The 17135-nt window shown below is 44.3% G+C and overlaps 1 long non-coding RNA gene across 1 annotated transcript in view; it reads left to right on the top strand.

Annotated features, from left to right (window-relative positions):
* Nucleotides 1-17135, top strand: part of LOC121878829 — a 151694-nt gene that overhangs the window by 130192 nt on the left and 4367 nt on the right. The window lies entirely within an intron of this gene.

Genomic DNA, 17135 nt, shown 5'->3' with positions numbered 1-17135 from the left:
TTGTCTACCACACACACACACACACACACACACAGCTTATGCACGGTATATGTATGTGTATATAATGTATTTATGTATAATATAGTAAGGTATGTATAATGATGTATTGATACATTTGTGTGTGTGGTTGAGGCCGGATGGTTGTAGGTCGATGGTTGTAGGTCGATGGTTGTAGGTCGATGGTTGTAGGTCGATGGTTGTAGGTCGATGGTTGTAGGTCGATGGTTGTAGGTCGATGGTTGTAGGTCGATGGTTGTAGGTCGATGGTTAAGGATGATCTAAAATGGCGGCGAAATAGATAACCCAAAAGAAAATAATAATAATACATAAACCAAAATAAAAAGATACAAAGCAAAGACACGAATAAAGGTTGGAGGAGCCCTAATGGACGATAATAACGAAGGGAAGACAGATAAAAGAGACGGACGGCAGCTTGAGTTATCTAGGAAGCGAATTAATGGAGTCAACATTTGGTTTATCCCTGACGAGGTTCTATTTAAAGGTGAAATTGGCCCCAGGGGGTTTAAAGGTTCATATGAAGGCCTTTTTAGGGGGTCTAAGTGAACCTAAATTAACCTAATCTACTCTAACTTAACCTAATTTACTGATATACTGGCTGATAAAATATAACTCCTAAAGCTCTCATTGGTTGATTGTTATGTGACGTTAATATGTCGGTACTCCCATAGGTTGAATTTTTAGGTGACGTCATTATCCCGTTACTACTATTGGTTAAATTTTAGGTGACGTCATTAACCCGTTACTACTATTGGTTAAATTTTAGATGACGTCATTCTACCTTCACCATTTATAGACTGGCTGTTTAAGGTGACGTCAATGCTTGCCTACGTAATCTCAGTTGATGAGTGGGGGAATGTCCATTGTGTTTTGGTCAAGTCCAGCAAAAGGTCAAAGGTCAGAGGTCAAGCACAGTCAAGTGGTCCACGTTAGCTTGACTGATGGGAACCATATTTGTGCCTAGGATTGACGGAGGAAAAGGCACAGCACAAGGACTCAAAGGTTAGGTTAGGTTAGGATAGGTTATGTTAGGTTAGGTTAGGATAGGTTAGGATAGGTTAGGTTAGGTTAGGCTAGGTTAATGTATCTAGTTACTGTAGAGTCTCAGTATAGATTTGACACCATTTTTGGGGGGGTATTATTGAGGCCAGATCAAGTGCTTTCCTTCCAACTTAACTGTTTGAACTTAAGATCGATGAAGGAACACACACACACACACACACACACACACACACACACACACACACACACACACACAAGTATCGTCGTGGATATATTAACTCCCTTGTTATTGTTTTGTTTCACTTAGCAGTTCAATAACCGGCTCTTTTGACTGACTGACTGACTGAATAAATGAACCTAACCTAACCATAGAACCACTCTCTATCTCTCACCCTAACAAAGCTTCAAATGATCCCCAGGTCGTTATCGCTGCTTATCAACAAACTCGTCATAAACGGAAGCCAATGTTTACACACACACACATAAAGGTACTGCCACTTGTCTTGAGATACAGCTGTACTTATTTAAGGTGTGACGTGGCCCCCCCCCTCCCACCACCTCCCCCCAGCTAATGTGTTACTCGCTACTAATTGTGTCCAGGGTGTCTAATCTTCAGGTGAAATTAATTAGGGGTGTCTAATCTTCAGGTATTCCAATAATTAATTATATTTACCTTTAAATGGTTAATTAAGAAGACTGGCCGCCATGTTGATATGCAAGTAACCAACCCCCCATTAGTCTCCCTAAGATGATTGAGGTTGGTACTTCTGTTTTGTTATAATACCAACCCTTCCAGAGAGTGTGGCCTCGGTTAGGTTGGTACCTTTGTTCTTGGCAGCCCTGGGTGGTAAGGGTCAACCATAGTGGCAGCCCTGAGTGGCGGGGGACCATAAGGACGAGGGCCAGGTAGCAGGTTCCTGGTAAAACGACCCATAAAGTAGGACGGCAGGGAGGGAGGGAAGGGTGGAGGGAGGGAAGGAGGTGAGGGAGGGAAGGGTGGAAGGAGGGAAGGAGGTGAGGTAGGGATCGTCGGCGGCTCAGATGGTTAAAAGACTCAAGACAAATTACAAAAATGGTAGACAACATTTCTAGGGGGAAGTTAATTAGGCTAGATTAGGTTAGGTTAGGTTAGGCTAGGTTAGGTTAGATTAGGCTAGGCTAGGCTAGGTTAGGTTAGTGTCTTGAATTAACAGCAGAAATTTGATGCATTCTTAGACATCTTACTTAAGGGACAAAAATTAAATCAATGAAGAATCGTAAAACTCTGATGCCTTTCTCGCGATAAAGAACAAGGAAGAATAAACCAAACAGATAATAGATAGAAAAAAAACACACAAAAACAAAGAAGGAAGGAAGGAAGGAAGGAAGGAAATGCATAACGTGGGAAGTGAAAATGGGGATTAATATCTACCTGGTTGAGGGAAAGGTGTATGGGGGGGGGGGTGAGGTGGTTGATGTTAACTCAATAAGGGTGTAGGTTATTTATGTGTGGGTGTGTAGAGGGTGGAGGGTGTGGGTGGAGGGTGTGTGTGTGTGCTTTAGGGGGTGTGTGTGTGGGTGTGGGTGTGTATGGAGGGTGTGTGGAGGGTGTGTGTGTGTGTGTGGGTGGGTGTGTGTGTGTGTGGGTGGGTGTGGGTGTGTATGGAGGTGTGTGGAGGGTGTGGGTGTGTATGGAGGGTGTGTGGAGGTGTGTGTGTGTGTGTGTGTGGGTGGGTGTGGGTGTATGGGTGGAGGGGGTGTGTGTGAGGTAGGCGAGTGGTGGAAGATGCAGTGTTGGAGAGGATGTAGGAGATGGAGTGTTGGTGAGGGTGTGGGGAAGGGAGTGTTGGTGAGGGTGGCAGGTGAGGTAGGGCAGGTGCACACACGGCCTGGGGATTCCATCACCTGGAAGCGTCTTCTGGGTGTAATCTTTCCCTCCTCCTTACCTCCTCCTTTCCTTTCTCCTCTCCACTAGCCCTCTCCTCCTCAACCTGCATGATAAGGAAGAAACATATCCTACTCCATCGTCCTTAATATTATAAATAACTACAAACACCAGCGGTACAATCGTCTTACACCTGACACACACACACTCGATATATCCATAAAGTCATCATCCTGAATATGATCATCCAACCACTGGGCATCACTTTGGTTGTATATTCTTGTTTTTTTAACCGATAATATTCCCATTTGATGTTGGTCCCCATACAGGTAAGGAGAGGACGACCGAGTTGGTGTTTAGGTGGGGAGATAACCTTATCCTGAAGGGAGGCTTTGAAGAAGAGAGATATTAGCAGCGTCTTGGGGTCTCCGTCAAATTAGGAACTATCAGTGTCTTTTGGGTGTCGTCCAGCCCCTCTCCCTCCCCTCCTTTCCTTCCTCCTCCCTCCTTCCTCCTCCCCCTCCCTCCCCTCCCTTCCTCTCCTCCTCCTCATCTATCTACCTTCTCCCCCTCCCCATCCTTTCTTTCTACTTTCCCTACATTTCCCTACTGGTCCGCATAGTGTCCCCCCATCCTATCTATCCTCGCCACTACGTCACCACCACGGCACCACTACGGCACCACCACTGCACCATCGTCACTACGTCGTCACCACATCCTTACCACCCTCAGCCACCTTTAGTTACCACACATCCTAACAGACATACACACAGTCCCATCTGTCTTGTACCACACCACACCACCCACACCACCCATTGTCACTATACCCTACCGACTAAAACCCTGTCCCTTCCCCTTCCAACTACTTACCCTATCCTCTGCCAACGACCACCCATGCCTTCAGTACCACACGCCCACGATAGGTGAAGTACCCCTGAGTTATGAGTAGTTATTTCCGGGTTGGTTGGGAGCGACTATCTTTTTTCTTTTAGAGGGTGCTGGACTGTATATAAACTCGGTGACGTCAGCTGTAGTTTTTTTTTGTTATATTTTATCGTTATTTATCGATTTTACGTGAAGGGACGACAGCTTAAGATAGGAACAAACATGGGACCAAACATGGGACCAAACATGGGACCAAACATGGGACCAAACCACCTCCTATGAATACTAATTAAACCCGTAACAAAACCCAACGAACAAAAATTAAACCATATTCAATATATATCTTTTCTATAGTTAATATCAGGTGTACGGTTAATGACGTTGTTAATTAACCAGGTACAAGGGTAAGAGGGAAGGTGGAAAAGGTGGAAATGATGAAGGGGTTAAGGCCAGGTGTATAGGGAGACTCAGTTACCTGTACTTTAAACAATTTTCACCAGGTATATAGACACAAGAAACATCTGGTCGATGGTGGAGTCTCGTATGTTGCTGCTCCGTTGCTGCTCCGTTGTGGCTCTGTTATGGCTCTGCAGTGGTGTCGTTGTGGCTCTGTTATGGCTCTGCAGTGGTGTCGTTGTGGCTCTGTTATGGCTCTGCAGTGGTGTCGTTGTGGCTCTGTTATGGCTCTGCAGTGGTGTCGTTGTGGCTCTGTTATGGCTCTGCAGTGGTGTCGTTGTGGCTCTGTTATGGCTCTGCAGTGGTGTCGTTGTGGCTCTGTTATGGCTCTGCAGTGGTGTCGTTGTGGCTCTGTTATGGCTCTGCAGTGGTGTCGTTGTGGGCTCTGTTATGGCTCTGCAGTGGTGTCGTTGTGGCTCTGCAGTGGTGTCGTTGTGGCTCTGTTATGGCTCTGCAGTGGTGTCGTTGTGGCTCTGTTATGGCTCTTGCAGTGGTGGCCGTTGTGGCTCCGTTGTGGCTCTGTTATGGCTCTGCAGTGGTGTCAAGTTGTGGCTCTGTTATGGCTCTTCTTGTGACTTAGTGGGAGTGTTTTTTCTTCTATGTATGTGTGTTACGTATGTGGTCAGGGGGTTTGGGTGTGGGTGTGGGTGTGGTTTAGGTGGGTAGGGTGTTGGGTGTATGGTTCGAAAGTAGGAAGTGATGTGGTCGGGTAGGGTGTAGATGTGGGACATGTGGCCTGTGTGTGTGTGTGTGTGTGTCTAGGGTACCAGTATACAATTATAATGTATGGGTGTTGAGGGAGAGATTGTATACACTGTTAGTATGGGGAGGGCATGGTGTCAAAAATTTATCGAAACTATTTACCATTTGCTTCCTATAACTAACAACAGGTGTATAACTAACAACAGGTGTATAACTAACAACAGGTGTATAACTAACAACAGGTGTATAACTAACAACAGGTGTATAACTAACAACAGGTGTATAACTAACAATAAAACCTCAAAGATCTTTTAACGAATCATCTTATTAATAAAAATCAAGGAAAATTTATCAAAAGGTTCCTCATTTGACTAAATATAATCCCCACTTTAACAAATACATAAATAAACGTAAGCAATGAAATACTTAAATAATTATAACTTTCGACCAATGGGGATACAGAGACCATTCACTTGGGTAACTTTCGACCAATGGGGATACAGAGACCTTTCACTTGGGTAACTTTCGACCAATGGGGATATAGAGTTCTTTCACTTGGGTAACTTTCGACCAATGGGGATATAGTCCTTTCACTCGGATCACCTGATGCATGAGGCCACAGGAGAGTGAATAAGTACCTCTTGAGTGCACATTTCTCTCCCTCAACATAATGGTTCTGAGTGGCCAGGAGTGTGGACCTCGTCTGAGTGGCCAGGGGTGTGGACCTCCTCAGAGTGGCAAAGGGTGTGGACTTCCTCTAAGTGGCCAGGGGTATGGACCTCCTCTAAGTGGCCAGGTGTATGGACCTCCTCTAAGTGGCCAAGCGTGTGGACCTCCTCTAAGTGGCCAGGTGTATGGACCTCCTCTAAGTGGCCAAGCGTGTGGACCTCCTCTAAGTGGCCAGGGGTATGGACCTCCTCTAAGTGGCCAGGGGTATGGACCTCCTCTAAGTGGCCAGGGGTATGAACCTCAAGGGATAAATGAGGTGTTAGCCAAAAGGTCATTCTCAGGGGGTAGTCTTGACCAGATTTTCAGCCTCCAGTGGTCATTTCCTGAGTTGGTCGTGAACGTTTCCTGTACATTATCAGCGAGAGAGTGACGTAAGCGTGTGTATGACGGCTATTTCTGGCCTAATGTCTCATTTTTTCTATTTTCTATTTTACTTTTTCTATTTTTTCCTATTTTTTTTTGTCTTTTACGTTTTGGTCTTTTCTTTTCACTCATCTTTTTTCCTCTTTCTATCTTGTGTCTGTTCTCTTCTCTTCTCTTCTCTTCTCTTCTCTTCTCTATACTGGGAGATGAATTAGGTTGAATGTTTCTGAATATAGATAGGGTTTATTACATGGGTGTACTGAGGTAAGAATTCCATACTTCATTAGGAAATTAGCATACTTGGTAAGGTCATTAACTCACCTGGTAGGTCATCAACACACCTGGTGAAGTCAATAACGTACATGGGATGGTCTTCAACACACCTGGTAGGTCATCAACACACCTGGTAGGTCATCAACACACCTGGTAGCCCTTCAACACACCTGGTAGCCCTTCAACACACCTGGTAGCCCTTCAACACACCTGGTGAGGTCAGTAACGTACTAGGGAAGGTCACCAGCACACCTGGTAACCCTTCAACACACCTGGTAGGTCATCAGCACACCTGGTAGGTCATCAACACACCTGTTAGGTCATCAACACACCTGGTGAAGTCAATAACGTACTTGGGATGGTCATCAACACACCTGGTAACCCTTCAACACACCTGGTAGGTCATCAACACACCTGGTAGCCCTTCAACACACCTGGTAGGTCTTCAACACACCTGGTGAGGTCAGTAACGTACTAGGGAAGGTCACCAGCACACCGTGGCCTGTTTCTCCTGAAGGCTCGGAATGTAAAGAGCTTTTATCACACCGGATATGACTCGACTCTTCACAAAGTTGAGAGGATGAAAAGAGATTGTGAGAGATAGGGTAAAATTCTATCTCTCTCTTTCTCTTTTTTTCACACTTTCTCTTTTTTCTCTTTCCCTTTCTCTTCGTATGTCATCTTTATCTCACGCTCTCCTGCCTTGTGTGTTCTCTCCCTTTCTCAACGTTTCTCTTCTATTTTTCTGTATGCTTTAATAACAGACTCTCTCTCTCTCTCTCTCTTGGGTTACACTTATTGAGAGTTCAGTTGCACTTAGGTAGGTAAACAAACTCTTCCCTTACCTCACCTTCCTACCTACATCCTTTACCGGTTACCCCCCACACACCCTCCCCACTCATCCTCCCACTCTTCCCACTCCATTTGTACCCTCCCCACTCCTCCCCACACCCTCCATACTCCTCTTCCACCCTCTCCATTTTTCTCACACCCTCTCTGCAGCTGCCCCACTCTTCCCACACTAGTCTTACCTTCCCCACTCATGTCCCACTCTACCCACACCTCCCCACACCACCCTACACTCCCCACATCACCCCCACACCACCCCACACACCACACCTCACCCCCACATCACCCCCACAACCCCACACCCCCACACCACCCCACACCCCCACATCACCCCCACACCACCCTACACCACACCTCACCCCCACATCACCCCCACACCACCCACACCCCCCACATCACCCCCACACCACCCCACACCCCCACACCTCTCATAGACCCTCGGCTGGGACATCAACACAACACTCGACCAACAACAGAACATAATTGTGGCCGCCATCTTTGTTTACATTCTGTTGCCTTTCTTGACTTGACCTGAGATGAGTGCGTAACACTTGATCTGTGACTACGCACTTATACGCGTTTATCCGTGTTGCTCGTAGGTTTATGTGCGTTTTATCTGTTCCTTTAGTAATGCGTTTTAACATTAGGGATGTGTTTTAGTTTTTATTTCCAGGTGTTTTTAGTTTTGCCATGGCATAGCTAGTTTATTGTGCACATTAGGTATACCCTGGATTGTATATTTAACCCCAGCGTATACCCTACCCTGTATACTAACCCCAGCATACACTCATGTACACTTAACCCCAGCTACACCTCAGAAACACTCCTCGGGTCTCCGGTAAAGTAAAGATTATAATCAGTGAGAATCGAGAGAGACCATTATTACTGAAGGTTCTATTCAGCCATGTTTATTTACGTCCTCACGAGATTTGTTGATTATGGAGTAATAATAATAATTAGATGATAAATAGAGAAGATTGGTAAAGGTAAAGTTAATAACGACTGATAACGATAATAGTGAAACAGATAATGATATGAATAATAAATACGTGGATTATTCTTTATTTATCAGAGGCAGTAAATGACAGGTTGATGATTAGGTGTGTGGTTAGATTAGGTTAAATGAGGTTAGTGTACTTTAGATTAAGTTAAGTTTGCGGTTTTAAGGTGTTTAATTAATCTTCAGGTGAAATAAACTGAGGTGTCTCAAATTTCCAGGTAATCATATTGGAATGTCTTTACAACCATAGCACCACTTTCACTGTTATCTAATATAGTAAGTTAAGTGAACCAGGTAGATGCACGTGTACTCAGAGGCTAATCATAGACAAACATAAACTCCCGAGTCTTTGAGAATTAGTGGTCGGCCCGTCGTGTTCGTGGTCTACCCTCGCTGTGATAATGAAGTCTATTTCCATACGTAATTAAGGGAACGGCTTTGTAGGAGGAAATAAGGTAATATGTTGAACTTAATTAGTGTATTTGGTTGTGTGGTGTGACGCCGTGGATGACCGTTTGTTGCTGTATAAAAATGTTTTCCTGTTGGTTATTGTGTTGTCATGTGTGTGTGTGAGTGTGTGTGTGTGTGTGTGTGTGTGTATAGTTATTTATGAATGATTATTTAGTCTGTGTTTATAACTTATTTATTCATTCATTCAGTCAGTCAGTTAGTCAGTCAGGCAGTCAGTCAGTCAGTCTCTCACTCACTCTTCCTATGCACATGTTTTCACCACACAAGCACACACATATGCTTTCATCTACTACTCACACCACACCATATACACACACGCCCTCTCCCACGCCCTCCCCCACGCCCTCCCCCACGCCCTCCCCCACGCCCTACCCCACGCCCTCCCCCACGCCCTCCTACTTGTATAATCTAAACCTAATAAACCCTGACAGAAGAAGATGTCAGGTCACCCGTTTATCTTCAGGGCTTCCTCCTCCTCCTCTGGTGACCCGCTGCCCTGAAATAAAACCCAGCCCTGGACCTAATCACGTATCCCTAAAATGTCGTAGGGCTCTGTGACCCTTCAGTGACTCGTGACCACCTGTTCGTCTTTAACTAAACCCAGTTAATTAGGAGTTACCTGGTGGAGGGGGTGAAGGGGGAGCTGTAGATGAAGCGGTGTTTACTGAAAGAGAAATGGTAAACTACATATCATTATCTTGCTAGTATTGGTATAGAACTTTGATGGAAAAAAATTAATGATTGGTATAATTATAACTAAGGTAATGACTCACCTGTTGGTTAAACACCCTAAGTTATTTCACCTGGGGATTAATTAACCACCTGAATACTACCTGTGGGGAGCTACATTAATTTAGGTTAGTTAAAGCTTGATTAAGTTAAATTAAGTTAAATTAAGTTAGGTTAGATTTAGTGTGTATTTACCTTCGTCGTCAACTATGAGAACTGGACAACTGGTAAACATTCCCATCACTTACAACACATCTCAAGTAGCTCTCATAGTCGCGGGATAATAAGTGTATAAGTAGATTAATCCCTTCGATAGGTGACGTGTAAGTGGATTATCCCCGTAGATAAACTCCTCTTAAGTGTCCCCTATCAATATATATCAGGGATCAAGGTCTAGATATTGAGAGAACCTGCACGAATAATTCCTCACTGAACTAAACTGAATTACGGTAGAGTCTTGGTTACAATTCAGACGCCATATTTGTTTATAATCTCTATTGTCTTTGTAGAACTGAATTGATATTTATGGAATCTTGAAGCTAATTAATATTTTTCCCCATCATCAACTGTAGGTGAGATTGATGACGTGAAGGAGATATCCAGTTGTGTCTTGTGATATTGATGATCTTTTTTCGACTCCGTCTTTGTGTTGTGGTTTAATGATTCCAGTTGAGTGTTTGTATATTTTAGATGTTATTAGTTTACCTTGAGACAGGTCGAGGTGTTGGTGATTGTCTGTACGTGTGTCAGGAGGTAAATATCTTGGTTATTGTTATTGTTATTAGTTGATGGATGGGGGGGTGTGGGTGCGGATGTGGATGGTGGTGTGGGAGGGGGTGTGAATAGGTGGAGAAGGTGTGGGTGTATGAATAGCCTACCAATACCCCTCACCCAACAACACCCGTCCCTCACCCACCAACACCCCTCCCTCCCTCACCCACCAACACCCCTCCCTCACCCACCAACACCCCTCCCTCACCCACCAACACCCCTCCCTCACCCACCAACACCCCTCCCTCCCTCACCCACCAACACCCCTCCCTCACCCACCAACATCCGTCCCTCACCCACCAACACCCCTCCCTCCCTCACCCACCAACACCTCTCACCGCAATCAAAGAGAAAGCCTCATAGGATTATCCCACACCTCCAGTAGCCTAAATACCTTTTACCTGCCCTTCACACCTGTCCGATAAGTCACATTGTCAAACACACTTATTTTACTCCCCTTCTTCCATAACTCACGCTAAGAGAAATTTACCTAATTACCTTAACAACTCATTATTATCTCAATTACGGAAAACAACACACAATTTAATCAATGTTTATCAGAATACACACGGCGTATTCGTTGAAAATTCTAAGTTATAAGCATCCGCACCTCAGATCATAAAACCATAAAGCAATAAGGTGATTTTGGTGTATTCGTCAGGCAGCTGTGCATTAGACGCCATACAGCCATACACCATCTGGCTCTCTCACAATACCTGTAATTACCTCACTACTGCTCCTGATATTAAGAGGGTGACCTAAATGTGTAATACTCTGGTTGTCTATTGCCCCTCTGTTTAAGGTATCGTAATTCCCAGATTGTGGCCTAAATTCTCTTGCTAAACTCCCAGGTAATTCCTAGATGGTGTATAACTCCCTAGTGGGTCCATAATATCCCTAGTACTAACGCTAATATCCCTAGTACTAACACTAATGTCCCTAGTACTAACACTAATGTCCCCAGTACTCATTGTGTTCAGAATTTCCCTGAGCGTTTCTTGGACATTAACTACCTTCCTATTTCCCTACATCCCTGGACACTTACCTACTTCCCTCCCTACCTCCCTGGATACTTACCCGCCTTTCTACCTCCCAGGATGTTAACCTCCTTACCTCCCTGGACACTTACCTACCTCCCCCACTAAGGACATTTTACCAGTGTCTTAATTACTGAAGTTGATACCTTCCTCTTCCTGTTTGTATGTATCAATTACCCCCCCCCCCCCGCCTTAATCCTTGTTTCCCTATCATCATCATCATCATCATCATCATCATCATCATCATCATCATCACATACACTACCTTTAGTTCCTGTATGTGTGTGTGTGTGTGTAAAAATATTCTTCATAATCGGAAACAATTACATCACCTCACTCGCCGCCTCTTCCCTCCTATAGTCGCCGTGTATAAATCGCCACATTCGCCCAAACGGGAAGACTGGTTGGCGAATGGCGAGGACTTAACAGGTCGTGGTAAGTAGACAGTGTAGGGGTGTTGCTTATAGTAGGGGACGAGGAGGCAGCATTAGGCAGGGAAGCTCCATTACTGCCTGATATATCCTGGGGTGATTCCTGGCCTAGTGGGGGTGTTGGGGGGGATTGTGGGGGTACTGGGGGAGGTGGGGATTATGGGGGTACTGGGGGAGGTGGGGATTATGGGGGTACTGGGGGATTTGTGGGTGAGTGAGGGAGAGGTGACCTTATAATGAATGAATATGTTGTTTACGTCATAGTCGATAGTGGAGTACCTGAAGGAGTACCTGGTGGAGTGCCTGGAGGAGTACCTGGACCTGGGGGAGTACCTGGTGGAGTACCTGGAGAAGTAGCTGAAGGAGTAATGAAAACAGTAGGAATCCCAGCCAATAATTATGATCAAGAGACCAAAGCTGAGTCAACAGTGTGTGTGTGTGTGTGTGTGTGTGTGTGTGTGTGTGTGTGAGGGAACCATTACGATAAGAAGCATTGATAGAGTGGAGATAAAAATACGAAAAAAAGGATAAGACAGACGAAAGAGAAAGAGAGAGAATGAGAGATAAGTTAAGAATAATAGTGATAGCAAAAGAGGAGAGACACACAGTAGAGATAAGAGAGAAAATGAGACGGGGGGGAAGGGGAGGGGAAGGGGAGGAGAGGGGAAGGGGAGGGGAGAGGAAGGGAGGGGAGGGGAGTGTCTCTCAAGGGTCGTCACTCCCCACTACTTTCAGCGACCCACACACACCACTTTCCTCCCTCCTAAGGAAAACAACTAATAAGGGGCAGAAGGCCATCACTCACCTCACAAGTACCCAGAATATAAGCACCAGCTCCTCCTCCTGCAGGCGTTTCAACCTTTCACAAATTCATATTTTTTCCCTCAAAATGATGATGTGAATAAAAATCTAATTAGCTTGACTTAAGGTATAAAAATAAAGGTGGATTCTCAGAGGTCCATATGTTATTGTCTTTGTCATTTCAACTGGTGATTTGAGAGGGTGATTATTGGAGCATTGGACTTACGGTTGTGCAGAGATTAGGTTAGCTAATACGGTGTCAATATTGTGCAAGGTGTCTGTTATTGTTGGTTTGTTTTGATATCGACGGGGAAAAACTTGACTTACTCTCCTTGTTTACCTTAATTAATCACACACACACACACACACACACACACACACACACACACACACACACACACACACAGGTTAAAAGGAAGCACCTGGAGTTACCTTTAATTAACTCGTTTAACCTCAGCTGTCACCCCAAGTCTGTCTACCGCTGAAAGCTCCTTGACTGTATCACCTTACTGATCTACTGGTGAGGAAACCCTTGGTGAGGGTGTTTAGTGGTAGGCGTATCGTGGTGGTGGTGGGAGGCGATGTGGTGGGAGGGGTGTGTGGTGGTAGGGGTGTGTGGTGGTAGGGTGTGTGGATGTCTGTGGTGGTAGGGTGTGTGGTGGTAGGTATGTCTTGGTGGTAGGGGTGTGGTAGGGTGTGTGGTGGTAGGTATGTCTTGGTGGTGGTAGGGGTGTGTGGTGGTAGGGGTGTGTGGTGGTAGGTATGTCTTGGTGGTAGGTGTGTGGTAGGTGTGTGGTGTAGGGTGGTGGTAGGTATGTCTTGGTGGTGTAGGTGTGGTTGGCGTATCTGGTTTTTGGTGGTATCCGCTGGTTGTGGTATGCTGGTATCTGATGGTGGAGTGGTATCTGATAGTGTCTGATGGTGATGGTGTCTGATAGTAATAGTGCCATTGTTTATCACAAAAATTACACCATCACCTCCACAATACAACGGTGAAAGACAGTGACGGAGAGAGCTACAAGATGCATTATATACATTGTGTTGACCAAGATTGTGAACTAGAGATAACAGGACGAACTAACTACCAATTCGCCTCTAACTATCTAATGTTAATCCTTTTTTTTTCTACATATTAAAAAACGGTGTAAATCGATCTTGCACAGTAAGATTGAAAGATTTTAGACTAATTAATATATAAATCGAGTAATTTATCCCCAAAGTTCAGTTTACCCTGATAGGAAATTTCATATATGATAGACTAAAATCCAGACAATTTTTCGACAGATGTTTAGTTTCGCTCCCAGAACCAGTTTAGTCGCTTGATATATTAGTCCAGGTGATGTCGGGTGGCGGGTCAGAGGGAGGGAGGGGGAGAGAGGAGGAGGGAGAGAGGGAGGAAGGAGAGAGAGAGGGAGAGAGGGAGGGAGGGAGAGAGGGAGGAGGGAGAGAGGGAGGAGGGAGAGAGAGAGAGACACACACAATGAAGTCAAGGGAAGCGGCCAGCACAAATGGATGGGTCAGGTCAAAGGTGAAGCAGGTGAGGTCAAGTTAGTAGTCTACCTCATTTAAGGGGTCACGAGCAGCTAGCAAGAGACACGTTTAACAAAATTTATTATTGTTAAAACATCTGTGGTGGAAATGTTGTAATGTTGATAAGTAATTGTTACTCACTCACTCACTTAATCATTCATTTACTCACTCACTCTTTCCTTCCCTCACTCACTCACTCTTTCCTTCCCTCACTCACTCACTCTTTCCTTCCCTCACTCTGCTCACTCTTTCCTTCCCTCACTCACTCACTCACGAGAACAAGTCTTACATAACATTTTCATCACAAAATATATATTACGATATATTTCCTCACTAATTATTGCCTTTGATCTGAGAAAAATATATCCAGGAACAATATATTTACAAAAACACCAAAAATATGTTTTTAATATAGATCATGATACTAATATTTGTGAAGGTGCTGAAAAATATATCTTAATATATTTCCTGAGATGAAATATTATCCTGGGTGTCAAAAAATACTCTACAATATGTTTCCTGAGGCTGATTACCGTCACGAACTAATGAGAGTAGTGGCGGGAGAGTCATCAGGTGTTGGCCCAGGTGAGAGCAGGAAGACTCTATGGGTGTAATTAACAGTCATTTCCTATGGCCAGGTAGACATGTTTCCTGTGAGAGCGAGTTATAGGAGGGGGTGGCCTCTCTCTGTCTAGGGATGGGTGGGTGGGTGGGCTTTGGTTAAATCGGGCCAAATCCCTTAGGATTAGTCCAGTCATCTTAACAATAGCAATAATTGCATCAAGGATTATCCTAAGGGAGCGAAGGAAGGGATGTGTGTGTGTGTGTGTGTGTGTGTGTGTGTGTATTTTGATGGACGTATATCATGTGTACATGTGTGTGTTGAGGAGTGGGAATGTGTACTCATCTGTGTACTAAGCACCTTAGTTCATTTATTTCACCTTAAGATTAACCATTCAACACTACCCCCCCACCCAACGTAGCGTTAAGGTGTTTGATTATCAGGTGAAATAAGCTGGGGTGTTAATCTTCACGTGAGGTCCCTTTAACATAGGGGAACTTTTGGGGATCCGAGCTCTGAACTTGTTTACAAAGGAGCTGTGTACTGCTCACCCCCGGAATTCCTCATGCTTAAATTCCCATGACCTGACCTCTTGACCTTCCAGCGCGTGGGGTCATGTGAGGTCAACCGCGTCGTCGGGGTCATTTGAAAGTGCTCCTCTCGTGTCATGTATGACCGGCGGGGAATAGACCATAAAACACTGCGTCTATGAGTGTGTGTGTGTGTGTGTGTGTGTGTGTGTGTGTGTGTGTGTGTGCATGTCACCCAACAAATTCAAGACAGTGACAACCCACATTACAGCTGACACCCCAACAGCGTCGTAACATAAGAACGGAAATAAAGGTCAAGGAAAACTATGTTTTAACGTTACACTCTGCAGTCTGGTCAGAAGAGGCAGCAGCGAGATGAGAAAAATGAAGGGAAAACACGGGTCTATTTTCGTAAATTATATGCGGGTATAGGAGGCGATGTACGGGCGGTCTGGGGGTGGTGTGGGCGGTGTGTGGGCCAGACAAGAGGAGCAGGAGAAGAGATCTATGACTAATCAGGAGAGCAATTTTTTCCCATTTATCCCCCGAGGTTGTGGGAAGGAACCGGGTCACTGTGAATGTAGGCAACTGGTGGAGGCGACTGACACACATTCACAGACTTCTGGAACCGTTCTGTAAAATCCAAGACTCTCTCTCATACACCAGTTATTTCGCAACACACTTTAGTTAATCATTTCGTTTAGTTAATGAGTAGTACAGAGGAGACCTACTGGGCCAATGGCAGATGTGAAGTAACAGAGGAGAAAACAACAACATAGTGTAGACAGAGGTATACATCAACATCCTGAGGCACGTGGAGCTCTACCCTAGTGTAGGTATGTAAACAATGTGTAGAGACAGTGTAGGTATGTAAACAATGTGTAGAGACAGTGTAGGTATGTAAACAGTGTGTAGAGACAGTGTAGGTATGTAAACAATGTGTAGAGACACAGTAGGTATGTAAACAATGTGTAGAGACAGTGTAGGTATGTAAACAATGTGTAGAGACAGTGTAGGTATGTAAACAATGTGTAGAGACAGTGTAGGTATGTAAACAATGTGTAGAGACAGTGTAGGTATGTAAACAATGTGTAGAGACAGTGTAGGTATGTAAACAGTGTAGAGACAGTGTAGGTAAAATAAGAGACAGTGTAGGTATGTAAACAGTGTGCAGAGACAGTGTAGGTATGTAACAATGTGTAGAGACATGTAGGTATGTAAACAATGTAGAGACAGTGTAGGTATACAATGTAGAGACAGAGGTATGTAAACAATGTAGAGACAGTAGGTATGTAAACAATGTGTAGAGACAGTGTAGGTATGTAAACAATGTGTAGAGACAGTGTAGGTATGTAAACAGTGTAGAGACAGTGTAGGTATGTAAAAGTGTGTAGAGACAGTGTAAACAATGTAGAGACAGTGTAGGTATAAATAGAGACAGTGTAGGTATGTAAACAGTGTGTAGAGACAGTGTAGGTAAAACAATGTAGAGACAGTGTAGGTATGTAACAGTGTGTAGAGACAGTGTAGGTATGTAAACAGTGTGTAGAGACAGTGTAGGTATGTAAACAGTGTGTAGAGACAGTGTAGGTAAACAATGTAGAGACAGTGTAGGTATGTAAACAGTGTGTAGAGACAGTGTAGGTATTAAACAGTGTGTAGAGACAGTGTAGGTATAAACAATGTGTACAGTGTAGGTATGTAAACAATGTGTACAGTGTAGGTATGTAAACAATGTAGAGACAGTGTAGGTATGTAAAACAATGTGTAGAGACAGTGTAGGTATAAACAATGTGTAGAGACAGTGTAGGTATGTAAACAATGTGTAGAGACAGTGTAGGTATGTAAACAATGTGTAGAGACAGTGTAGGTATGTAAACAATGTAGAGACAGTGTAGGTATGTAAACAATGTGCAGAGACAGTGTAGGTATGTAAACAATGTGCAGAGACAGTGTAGGTATGTAAACAATGTAGAGACAGTGTAGGTATGTAAACAATGTGCAGAGACAGTGTAAACAATGTGTAGAGACAGTGTAAATGTAAAATGATGCAGAGACAGTGTAGGTATGTAAACAATGTGCAGAGACAGTGTAGGTATGTAAACAATGTGAGACAGTAGGTATGAAACAAT

Source organism: Homarus americanus, unplaced genomic scaffold (genome assembly GCF_018991925.1).
Source record: "Homarus americanus isolate GMGI-L3 unplaced genomic scaffold, GMGI_Hamer_2.0 scaffold47294, whole genome shotgun sequence".
Classification (NCBI taxonomy): Eukaryota; Metazoa; Arthropoda; class Malacostraca; order Decapoda; family Nephropidae; genus Homarus; species Homarus americanus.
Note: the sequence above shows the minus strand (reverse complement) of the source record. Positions and strands in the feature narration are given on the sequence as shown.